Below are 13,552 nucleotides of genomic sequence, written 5' to 3' on the forward strand. Positions count from 1 at the left end.
AAAGTGTCAGGAGATCTGACCAGTGTAAACTGGAGTGAAGGGGTCCAGAGGAGCGGGTACTTACTTGTACTACTCGGATAAACTACAAACGCACTTCCCTGGTGCGGAGCGACGACTGAAGTAGTGTAAATGCACCTCCTTCAAAGAAACTCGAGATCATTTAACCACTTCAGGAACACTTAAGACTCACTCTCGTTTCTTGTGTCTGGTGTGAGGTCACTTAAAGCAGCTCTTGGTAGAACGTTCTTTTCTACGGGAACTCGATTGACAAGGAACGCAAATTTAGAAGTTATGGGGAGCATCTCTCTCTATTTCTCTCTCTATTTCTCTCTTTCTGTCTCTCTCTCTTTCTGTCTCTCACTCTATTTCTCTCTCTCTATTTCTCTCTTTCTGTCTCTCTCTCTCTTTCTGTCTCTCTCTTTCTGTCTCTCTCTTTCTGTCTCTCTCTCTTTCTGTCTCTCTCTCTATTTCTCTCTCTCTATTTCTCTCTTTCTGTCTCTCTCTCTTTCTGTCTCTCTCTCTTTCTGTCTCTCTCTCTTTCTGTCTCTCTCTTTCTTTCTCTCTATTTCTGCCCTACCCCCCCCCTCTCTCTCTCTCTCTCTCTCTCTCTCTCTCTCTCTCTCTCTCTCTCTCTCTCTCTCTCTCTCTCTCTCTCTCCTCTCTCTCCTCTCTCTCTCCTCTCTCTCTCCTCTCTCTCTCCTCTCTCTCCTCTCTCTCTCCTCTCTCTCTCCTCTCTCCTCTCTCTCTCCTCTCTCTCTCCTCTCTCTCTCCTCTCTCTCTCCTCTCTCTCTCCCCTCTCTCTCACCCTCTCACCATCTCTCTCTATCTCACCCCCCTCTCTGGCTTGGTGCGTGTGTGGGTGTGTTTTGTGTCTCAGACAGCAAACAGGTTGAGGGAGGCAGATCTGATCAAACGCACAGCAACAGAGAAGCAAGCGTGGCACAGGCTGAGCAGCAGCACATTGGATTACATACACACGAATTCACACGAGCACATACTATCAAGCTCTTGGGGCAACAGAACAGCTGGGAGAAATGTGTGTACTATATGTGTGTGTGAGAGAGAGTGTGTGTGTTTCGCTGGATGGATGCCCTTTGCCCCTGCACGTGCAGGACTGTTTGCTTTTGTGTCATCATTTGCTCCTGTTCACCTGTGTGTCCATGTTCTGTCCTCTTTTCAGACAGGGAAAGTGTTTCCCCACTGCCGTCTCTCCCCCCGTTGTGGAGAAAAGACAGGAGGGTTTTACATCAAGAAAAATAATCAAATGACCAAAGGAAAAAAGGAAAAAAAAGGTAGATGAGAAGGGTAATCCTGTGGCGAGAGATGAAAACAGAGGGGTGGTAGTGATTTCAGGACAGGAGGAGAAATGCAAGGGGATGGAGTGAAGGAGACAGGGCCTGACGTGCTCCCTCCAGGAGTGCTCAGAGTGCCGCTCATTCATAATTCACCTCCATGGCAAGCGTTCATTCACATATTGACCCCCCCATGGCTGTGCTCAATGGAGCTCTCAACCCCTCCACCTCTTGGTGTCTCTCAATGGACACCCCTGTGGCGTGGCGATCAGTTAGCACCGTGCCCTTATATTGCTTCTTTTACAGGTTTTTAAAAAGGCTTTAGTGTTTTTTTTAAAGGTTTCTTTATACGGCAGCACTTTTTTCAGCCAGAATCTCTGATGTGAGATTAAGTTGTGTAAATTGAATATTGAATTCAGACTCCACCCTAGACACAGATAATTGGTATGGATGGCTCAGAGGGTTAGTGCTCTCACTACAAGTGTTGTTTGTCGGATTCCCCTAACACAGCTAAAGCAGCCTATTATAGATCTATAATTCATGTGTGAATGAATTGAATAGTCTGTGTTTGGATAAAAGCATCAGACGGATGTCTTGGATGCCAGGGCATGATTTATTCAGTATAAATACTCAAAATGGCTGTTTTGATGTTTCTGATTGTATCATTTGTGATTGGAACTACACTGTTGTGGTCTGGTCAACTGTGATCAGTGGACCATAAATCACTGTTTGAAATGAAATTGGAAAAATAGCAATAACTGCTGAGGCATTGTGTATTGAATACTTTAGAATAGATCTAATAGTAATGCACTTAATACGTTTTATAGTTTTTATACTGTACTTTGAAGATAATGTACCATATTTATCTATTTGTATTTTAAGAATAATTCTATAAATAATATACATAGTTAATGATATAATCATCGGACATAGGCTTTGTCATCATCATCATTGACTCAACAAACAACAAACATTCGTAAAATTGTTTGAAGTTTAATCAGATGCAGGCGATCATGACCTGTGGGCTTTACGTTTACTTTTTTAGACTAAGATGATTTTGTTATGTACCTACTATTAAAACATTTCTATAGGTTTTGATCTAGTTTTTAGTTTCAGCCAACGTAACACTTAAAAACACATCAGTTTTCTACGAGAAATATAACCATCAATCAACAAGTACGTTTTGTGAAGGCTCTCTTTCTCCTTTTTTGCTGGATTGTAACGGCTTGACTCAACATAGCTCTTGTCACAACAGACACTTTTATATTGCCAAAACCATTGACTCTCAGTCATAAGTGTGCCGGTTTAATTGCAGAGTGTGAAGTAAATCACAACTGGTCACTCATGAATTTAGCAGACCTGTCAGTGCAATTCTCGGGTTAAAGAGCCTTGTAGTATAGTGCTTTTCCACCTGCCAGGCACTCAAAGCGCTTTGCCACTGTCACCTCATTCAATACTGATGACATACTGTAGCGCAAAATGGAGTTTACTATATTGCTCAAGTCTACTTCGACATGGTCTACTGCATCGATGACTCTACTACTGAGCTACACTGCCTCATTGTCATAAATGTACATACATTGCCCCACCAAATAGTTAACAGCTTACACATCTTTTGACATAATTAAGAAGGAATGATGGTCCAGGAATATTTTAGTGAAAAACAAATGTGTATAACTCTTTGTCAAGCATTTTCACAGTAAGTAAATTGAATCAGAAGAGAGTGTCAATTTCTCACTCACTCACTCATTTTGGCTGCAGGTCATTTTTTAAATTAAAGTAGTTTAGAGATGTCTTACAAGCCGAAAAAAAAGCTAATTGAAGAGGTAAGAGGTCAGAGTGCTGCATTGAAGCCTGAATAGTTCTAAACATAAGCAGCCCTGTAATGTATTTCTATGGGGAAAATGGATTAAATCATAAATCCAAGTACTTGTTTGTTTAGCAATGCATTATAATAGTAAATGTTCGGTTGCATTGAAAGTGGTAAGGTGAAAATCTTTTAGTATTACCATGGGAAATCGACTTTTACATTGATATGCAAAATAATTAGAGATTTTTTTTCACAACTGGATTATTATATTTCCAGATGATGTCTCGGTTACTTTGATTCATCTGTCTGTGCTCTGTGAGTGATTGATAAGCAGAGTAGCAGCAATCCATACTACCCTCATTACCCTTTGATAATTGGAATCATATTTTGATTGAAAATTTGGTGGAAATCTCTTTAGTATCTCAAAGTACATGTTGTTTTTAAATATTCTTGATGAGAGAAGGAAAGTGGTAGTCTACAATTCTGTTATACTGAAACATTGTTTCCTCCTTGTTGCAGTCTTATTATGTGAAGTTGTTAGTAGATGAGCGAGTGCAACATGATGAAAGTGTTCACTGAGCAGTTTAAGAACATGCTGAAATAGTTAACTGGTGTGCACATTCTTACTTGTGTTGACTGCAGAACTTGATGGTGAATGTAAACAATCAACTGCAATTTTAAAACAGCCACGAGGTTGCCCGCTGGCAAGTAGTCTCTCTGTCAGCATAATGATGAATGAAAAGAACATTAAAATCTCATGTCCCATTCAGTTCTCTCTCACTTTTCTTCTCTCCAGGGCTCCTTTTAGAATGTCTTCTTAAAGAGGAGATGATGGCTGGTTTGGATGTCAGTAGGCAGCATTTTCATTAATACCCTTCTGTTTGGTAAATGAAGGAGATTGGACTTTTTTTTGGATCTAACTGTGAATTAGCTGCTGTTATTGTAACTTTCCAAGTTCATCATGGCATTGATTGTGGAGGAAGATGCTTTTTATATTTCCAGAAAACCTTACCATGACGTTAAGGCCATTTTTCTGAATAGCTGTCCCCAGACCAAATAGTTTCTGCATACATGTGATCTTGTCTCTACGAAGGTAATTTGACTGTTTTTTAAAAATATATTTTAGAAGTTTGATTTGAAAGTTCTCTTTTGAGTCACACGCAAGTCAAGTCTATATTTGCTATGTGCTGACAACTGCTATAATGTTCCACAAAGAAAGCAACAACAAAAAGATGTACTAGTTCAGCCAAATGAGTGTCAGGCACTTTTTCTCCAGAGTCTTTCGATCAGGATTGAGCCAATGCTGTTGTCAAGGGTCTCTCTCATTCCCTATGGATTCGGCACACCAAATATAGTAAAACTAATTAGTCATTGTCCACACCCATCAGAAATAAAACAAATCATTGCATTGTGCTTTTTGATGGAAATCTCATGAGCTGCATTATTCTTGATAGAATAATTTTCACAAATCCCAGATGTCATCAGCCGAGGCAATTATTGAGGCTTAGATGTTTGAAGAGAACAGAAAAGAGCAATAAAAGTGATCACATTGTAGTCCCTGCCAAGGTCACTTTTAAATCTGTACAAACTGAAATACACAGACCGAAAACTATTCTTTTCTTTGACCACAGCACCTATCCTTGCACGATTTTCTTTTACAAGTCTTGCTTTTTATTTCAAACAGTACATATGATTTAAACCCTTTTACTCCACAAACCAGTAAAATCACTGTTTGTGCTCTTCACCAGAAGTTCTCCTCATCCTATTTCTTTACAAGTGTAAATCCTGGCATCAATACTATGACCTTGGTCGCTATGACAGCTGACAACTGAGTGGGTTAGCTTACCCTGTTAGATCCTATGGAGTGAGCCCAGAGTACAATTGAAACGATGGTTTTAGAGATTGGAGCACCGTTACAGACTGAAAACATGAGAGCAGAGTGACTTTAGAACCTCAAATAACATTCATCACAAGTGTGGGTCACAATACAAGTATAAAAATAAAATACAGGTCAGTGATAACATCCAGTACTTACTGATCAGCCAAGAATAGTTTTTACTAATATTGAACTTACCCTTTATCATGATACCTATTAGTGCAGAATTTGTTTTTATATCTCATCTTGCAGGATTTTACAATAAAGATCTTTATTGCCAGTCAAAGCTCTATAGTGATTTTCATAGACTGGCAATTAGACACCAGTGACATCTTTACTCTTGTCTTATATAAATAAGATTTACGCTGCCATATTGGTTTGTGGTATTTGCAATACAGCGGCTGATACAAATGCTTAAATCTTTATGCTCGTAAAATGGACTGGATTCTTTCATTCTCACAACTTTCGAGGGTTTTATACTGTCCATGACTGCAAAGACCTCAAATGTTGCTAAAATCTTGCAGTAAGTGTCTGTTATTACTGTGAGTACAAAGTGATAGAGTCTGGCTCTGCCCAGTTTCTAGGAAGAGCCATGTTTGTGGCATTATACTTATTTTTTGATATTGCTAGAGTATTTACAAAATCGAATGACTTGCAAAATCTTCTATTTCGGTTTTGTCAACAGAAATTTTGACTAACAATGTTGTGAGGGCAAAGAAACATTTGGGAAACCTGAGTATGGCCAGACCTATTCATTACACTCTATAAACAGGGCATGATTTGAATAGTTTTAAGGATAGCACAAGAGTAAATAGTCACATGGCACAAGAAGGCACACTCAGTTACCAAACCAAACACACCCCATTTTGATAAAACCAACCTCATTTAGGTGTACAACTTCTTAGACTTGACTGATAATGCCTGGTGATTTAGTGGTAACATTCTATCTCTTTCTGGTTTGTCAAATTAAATGATTTTTTAAAAATGTTTTATCACTCCAGTGGAAAAATATTGGCCAAGTGATCAAGAATGAACCATTATTCTTTAAAACTGTATCCCCCAGTTTGTAATAGTTTTTCATAGGCCCTCTGTTGATATGAAACAGACAGTGACAGGCCATAGTTCCAGGCAGCTCGGGCCAAAAATTACCTCTTCACTTATACTTGCTGAGCTATTGCTGGCTGCAACCTCACATAGTGATACACACATACATGAACACTAACCCGCGCACGCACGAGCAGTAAAAGACGTCAGCTAGTATAAAAATAGAGCTCACAAACAAGGTTTCATGTTTACAGGGCGTGATGTCATGTTTGTTATAAATCCATAACTGACAAATTGGAGGTTACTAGTATCAGCCTCCCTCAGGTTTGGCTTACTTTAATGTATTTCTAAAAAAGATGCACAGTTCAAGGAAATGTTTGTGTGTATTGTTTTCTGTGGCGGAGGCATCCACAGAATGACGCTGACGCTGCTACGGTTGCTAAGCAACACAGGGACGTGGGAGGAAGGATTTCCTGTCCTTAGGAAGCTTTGTTTTATGAGAGTTAGTGTGCATGCATGCATGTGAAAAATTGAGTATGCATATTAGTATTATGCTTTATTTGCTTGGCTTTTACTTCAGTTCCACTTTGCTGTAAGTATAAGCACAAAAAGTAGATGCAGATACAGAAACCACAGAAAAAATGGCTGAGAAAGCCTTTTCTAATCTGTATTGCATAATACTTCTTCCAGCCAGGTCGAATGTGAATTATCCGTCTTCAACCCCAAAAGCTTCCTCTGTGATACAGCTACCATGCTCATTCCAGGCCGCCTGCGTGCTAATGATGTCATCAGCATGCCTGTTTTTTTATGTCTCCACTCACACATGAGATTGCAATTATGTGTCCATGCCCTGCAAGCAATCACAAGCACACACGTAAACACTGCATGTCTGTCCTGCCGGCGTTGGACCTGGAGATTACGTAATTGACATTGAGTGAATGGGGTGACTTCAATATGGCGCTCTTGTACTTGCCTTGGCTTTCTGGCTAGTTACAGTGATGTCACAAATGGATGCAGTTATACACGGAGAGTGTCTAAGTGTTGGAAAGAATAATCATGTTTGAGAACAAAAGTGACTCCAAGGAATTTTACATTTTCTAAATCCATTTAATCATTCTTTGCTTTGGTTTAGAAGTCACAGTTGTATTTCGTTCAAAGGTCTTGTGTAGAATGATGCCTGCTTTTGCACAAATTATTATACACATTCACGCACACACGCTGATGGTTTACAAAGTCATTCTGCCCCTCGTGAATGGCTGCTGTTTGAAACTGATACCCCTGTTGTCTCACAGCTGGTAACTCCATCCCCTTAATGACCTTCATCAGTGACCGTTTGACCTTTTTGTTGGTTCTTATTCAGTAAAAACCAACAATGGAGAAGCTGACATGTTGACTTGCTATCATTTGTTTTTTATATTAGCAAAGCAATGCAACACATCACAGAAGAAGAGAGGATAACTCTTTTGAGCTTTTTGTAGAAAGGACTCATGAGCTTGTTTGTTTAACCCAGTGGATAGGTTAAATGGGGACATATAATAATCATTATGTCCCACTTAAAACACCAACGCACAGCAAACAATTCCTCAGTTAATAGTTAATCAAAATTCTAATTATGAGTCTTCATCCACAACACTGATACACAGAACTAAATATAGATACACACTAGAGGTGGGAGGCGTCCATTTACTGGTCATTATTTTCAATTGTAATTTTTGGAGTCACTGTACAATCTTGAGTTGAATTTTAGTTTTAGAATATTTGTATTTACTATTTTCTTTTCAGTCGATTTTGACGTAATAGTACCATTGAGCTTATATGATATGCACACCCACATGTGCGCCGGGCCCTAACCACCAGGAGTCTTAGTCAGCGTCTGTGTGTCCATGCGTGGGCCCGTTCCCTGGCAATGTAAGGGGGAAAAAATACCTTCTTATATGATGTAAGCACACAAGTGCCTGAGAATGTGTGTTCATAATTGCATGCTTGTGTAAGTGTGTGATGGTCATTCTGAGGGTATTCTCCACTGCTACCTTCTTTCTTATATAGATAGAATCCACAGCACAGTTCGCTTTCTTTATATATTTTTTTATTTTATTTATTTTGTAAAAAGGTCACTTTAAAAAGGTTGACTTTCACCTCCTAAGACCCACACTGTTGGAAGGCATGCATTTTTATTTTCTTTGAGATATTTAGGCTAATTGGGACTTGGTGAGTGTAAAAACAAAGAATTATCTTTTTACATGACGTCGTTTTTGAGAAAAATAATGTCCATATCATAAGTGGACGCCAGGTCTCTGTAGTCCAAAATGTAACATTGTAGTGAGTACTAAGTTTTAATGTCTACAAGTTAAATAGAAAAGATAAGAACAACCTTCTCCACCCAACCAGGTACACCCATATTACACTTGTTATTTACTGTTTCACATTTGAAAGTAAGGCTTATCAATCTGAAGCAAGTTGTCATCTTAATTGTGGGCTGTGCTAAATGACAGTGACTGCACAAGTGGGGCGGCATGGCTCAGGGGTAGAGTAACAATTTCCCTTAATCTAAAGGTTGCAGAATTGCCATTTGAAATGAATTGAATTGAATTGAATTCCTTTATTGTCTTTATACAAGTGTTGCCATTTGCCATTTATCAAGAGATGCTTGATTTAATTATATATCTCAATTAGTTTGATGCAATATGATAATTTGTACTAACAGCTATTGAACATTGCTCAGAATTTTAATCTATTTTAGCACTTCTGTCTCATGAGGTAATTATAATAATAGGTAGTTTTAATATAATTGTAATGAAAATGATTTCACTCTTTTCCCAGCTGATATCATGACACCCCCTTAGCGTTTCTTTTTGTTGCATTATAAATTACCTCAGTTTTTGGACTTTGGGCTCTTTGCTTGCATTTAAAGCATTTAAAGCTTTTAAAGCCCCTACAATAGAAACTTTAACCAAGCTAAAGTTCCAAAGAGAAATGTTGACCACATAGATAAATTCAATTCAATAATTATTGTGACAAGTCTATTTACAGTATTTGTATACTTGTTCCACCGGTAATTAACCGTAATGAAATGATCCAGGATTTCACAAGTAATAATTTGTTATTCGTCACATTCCACACCACTCTCTGTTTTATCCCATTTCCGACCCTTTTGGTTTTAATTTGTTGGCCGTGTGCGTGAGACACCATCTTTCATACATGGCTTTCTGGAATTAGTTCCTTGCTTGCTCTTTAATATAATGGATTTCCTCCCTCCAGGAGAGTACCTGATTATTTTAAACGTTCTGCTGCACCTCAAGAAACCCACTGCAATTAGAAAACTACACACCAATTTACAAGTTACCTTTCTTTTATAAAGTCTTGAAAGAATACCTACATGCTAATTTTAATCTTGCTTATGCCACAACTTTAGTCCTGAGACAACCTATATGGTGCTGATGAGCATCTACAAGGTTGAGAATTATCAATCATTCTGCCAAAAATAAAAATTAAATTCTCTAAGGCAAAAGATACTTTTTGACCACATGTTCTTTTTAAAGGCAATTTAGCAACATCTCAATTCTCTACAAAACGTATCAAAGTGCTTTTGAGTTTGCTTTATCTTTTCTTAATTAAGCAATGAACACACAAATTGATTGTAGTGAAAATGTTGTTTGTGGCATGTTTGTTGCTAAGCAACACTGTCACAATGCCCCCCTAACCTTTCGACCTCGAAGTCTGGTGTTACAGTCTGGGTCTCACACAGCCTAGTTTGTGTATGCTATCTAAGGTACTGCGACTGCCGCATAGCAGCTGAGCTACTGTGATTTCATGACGGTTTTGCGCATGTGTCCGTATGAAAGGTTCTATATGAAAATCCACAATGTCATATGAATAACATGATGATGATGTGAAGAATCAGGGGAAAAAAATCAGGCGCTCTTGAAATTCACTTGATCAAATAATAGATAACTACAGTTAATAGTCATCTCCCTCAAGATCCATTCATTAAAGAACATGATTCAAACCTCCCTCCAAGATATTCCATACTCTGATTCATTTCTCTTTTGACTGCAAGCCAAGCAGACAATGTTTTCTCTTTCTTCTCAGCAGGAGCCTGTGGTACATTTCCACAGCACGTTTCTATAAGAGGAATGTCCTTGGCCTGTCCGACCTGCACGGTCCCGCTGAGCCCTCAGTCAAACACCTAAGGCGGGCTCTCACTTGGCGTTCAGACCAATGACGAATTTGGTGGATAATGACATCAGTTAACAGAGAGTCTTTAGGACTGGCCCCTCGAGGTGATTCGTCGCAGAGAGGGTGCTCTTGCCGCTATGATGATTAAGTGGTATATGAAGGGCTATCAGAGGAGAATCCCTTAATGAAAGTGGAGCTCGGAGAACACAAGCAGTGACGAAACTGTGGAGAGTCACAGAGAAGGATAGGGGGGTTGGGGCTGAGAAGAGTTTGAGGAGGGAAACTAAACGGGTGAGAAGATACTAAGAGAGAGCAAGACAGGGAACACAATATTTGGCAGCTCTGTCCAGACTTGCTGAATATGGCTTCTAATGCTATGACCCTAGCACAGAAAACCACAGTAAAAATGGAGAGAGGAAACACGTCTGAATACAAACAAATATGAAAGATCCAACTGACCTTAATGCTTTTTCATGCAAAAATACAACAATGTGGCTGAGTTTGCACTGCCTCTGAGCTAACATCTGTCGTCAGCCATGGCCCATGCCATTTTTTCAATTATTTATCATTTGTCCTTTATTAAAATATTCAAATTAGACAATATATTTAATGAGTATTATTCGATCATATAAACATGTTTTAACATGAGTGAAAGCTGATTCCAACTAACATCATTACACATATTCTCAAAAATACTTGTTAAATTATGATATAACAAAGCACTTAGTCTCTGGTACTATAAATTCCATTGTTTTGATGACCACTGTATGTCTTGAGACCTTTAATACTTTTTTTGTGAAGTCATGCCAACAACCACAACAAACGTGCATACAAACTTCTTGTTCGAAGCTGTTTGGTGTTTTTTAATTTATTTATATTTTTTTACCGGCACCTAAAATGCAAATATAAAAGAAAAATATTGACTTGCTCACATATTATAGTAAAATCAAGTTTACTTGCATGTTTTTGTACTTTGGGAAGGAGCCGTTGCACCAACAGGGACACTGTACCACTAAGTCTGTATTTAGGATAAACATTCGAGTGGGAGTGTGTGCGCCAACAGATGGACCTTTCTCAGTTTATTCAACAAACACTCCTGTCACTGCCGTACACTTGGCACTGGGCACATGAATATGTTGAACTTTGCTTTTTAGTGCGAGCATGTCATGCAAAAACAGGAGATAAGGGAGTAGGAGAATTTCAAAAGTTCAAAAGGTCTATCATGTAAAATAAAAACAAAAGAGTTGAATACTTCTTTTTAGATCCAACTTTTACTATGGTCTTATATTTTACAGACTTCAAGCAATTGCCCTTCACTTTTCTCTTCTTCTTTGGCATACATTTCGTAATGAAGAAGGGAGAGTATTCATGTAAGCTTTGCTGAAGGAATGTAGTATAAAATATGCTCAAGATGGACTTATTGATCTAATATCAAACACATTGTGTGTTGTTCTCCTGGTCCACATCACCTGTTTTCCAAAAACATTAGAAGTGAGAAAGTTTTGGTTAATATCTACTCCGCAGGCAAAGACCTATACCCCCACCACCAAAATTCCAATTGCGTCTTTACATGCACAGTAAGAGCAAGAACCACAGTCAATGCCACGCCATAACTTAGCCCTAAGTTACATGGCTAATCACAGTACCATCAACCCTCATCTTTAATTTTGTTGGCAGGACCTGTCAACCAGCATATGTTGAAAGACGAGGTGACTTTGAAATGTTGCTAATGACCCTAGGACATAAGTACCCTCTATCTTTTACGCCCACTCACTATTTTCCTCTTTCTTGTCTTTCCACGTCATTTACACTTGCGATCATGTCCTTTATTTATTTAGTCATTCTCGCCCATCTTCTTTATCTTGTGATTAGAGGATACCAGACCAAGCGTAGGTTTATAGAGAACATAGTATCGTTATGTGAATAAAACCTAATCGAGTATATGAAAATGTCTTTTTATTTAAGACCATGATTAAACTTTTCGTTGCACTGGTGGGTTACTTAGAGCGTAAACTTAAGATCAAGTATATAAATATTTGTATTACTTGAAGCACCTTGAAAAACAAGGGTGCCTCATATTCAAACAAACAATATCAACATCTAATAAATGACACATAAGCAAGGAATGCTCCATAAGTAACCCCCATGGCTGCAAACCAACCGGCTTATTGCCAAACCTATTCAAATCTTGATTAATCCAAAGAAAGCTCACTCCATATTGAGCCACCCACATGCACCTTTGTTAACTAAGTAAACTCACCAAGAGTGTTTTGCAGGGAGATCCATGAGAGGGTGAGACAAGCACATAAAGGTACGTTTCAATGATTCAGCTTCCATCTAACGCAAAGAAAAAATATCCATGACAAAACATTATTTGTGTTTTAAAATATTCAACTAATCTTTAAAGGATCAACCTTCGTTTTAAATGTTCATGTTTTTTATGTAGATTTTACCAAAACACAAATTAAACTATAAATAATACATACATGCACACTTATTAATTGTGCCGCCAGTCATGGAAATTGCATTTTACACACTAGCTCACTAACATGTGTGCAAATGACATCTACCCAGTTACAGAAAGGATTTAGAGAATTTGAAGTGTTTTAATCAAAGTAGTTTGCATGATTTGGCATGGAGAAGGAAATTGGATGCAACATAAATGCAAATACTTCAATCTTTGAATTGGATTTTCTTGTCTATTATTTGTACTACAATCAGATTTAAATTTTATGGCTTGAAGAAAGTTGGCTTCCACTATAACTTGCTCATCAAACAAGAAGTATTCTCAAAGTTTCCCATTTTCCCCATACATGCTTTGTCTATTTTTCGGTCACCTATGGGCCTGTGAAACCCTCTAAGACATTGTTGTGTTTATGGGCTATGTCTGTATAAATAAATGTGACTTGACTTGACAAAAAGAACACGGCCACTTCCCCACATGGTCACAATCCATTGGTATGCAGGGGAGGTTTTATGGAAAAAGGACCTCAAATCTGCTCTTAACCCTGCATTACTTCACTAAAGTAATTAATAATTAATTCTTTGTGTATTATTTATATCCGCACCCAATTCTAAGAGCATCCTTAGAGTTTTTAAGATGTTACAGCCTGAAAAAGTGGTCCACCTGTTTAATGTTACAATACCACTGAATTATTTAATGAGTAGCCTGTACCCCTCAATGTATTTAAAAAAAATCTTTTACAGTAATATGCCCACATGCACACACCCCTTAAATATTACCTGCTACTGTAATAGGCAAAATGATTGATGTGACAACAGATGTTGCTGTGATAAGAACAGGATACCGTTTTTATAGTTTTTTTTTTTGCCATTGACTATTAATTCATTATT

General features: G+C 38.2%; 1 protein-coding gene across 1 annotated transcript in view; it reads left to right on the forward strand.

Annotated features, from left to right (window-relative positions):
* Positions 1-13,552, forward strand: part of ches1 (checkpoint suppressor 1) — a 51,464-nt gene that overhangs the window by 624 nt on the left and 37,288 nt on the right. The gene's annotated exons all lie outside the window — the stretch shown is intronic.

The sequence above is a fragment of the Stigmatopora nigra genome, chromosome 2, assembly GCF_051989575.1.
Source record: "Stigmatopora nigra isolate UIUO_SnigA chromosome 2, RoL_Snig_1.1, whole genome shotgun sequence".
Lineage (NCBI taxonomy): Eukaryota > Metazoa > Chordata > Actinopteri > Syngnathiformes > Syngnathidae > Stigmatopora > Stigmatopora nigra.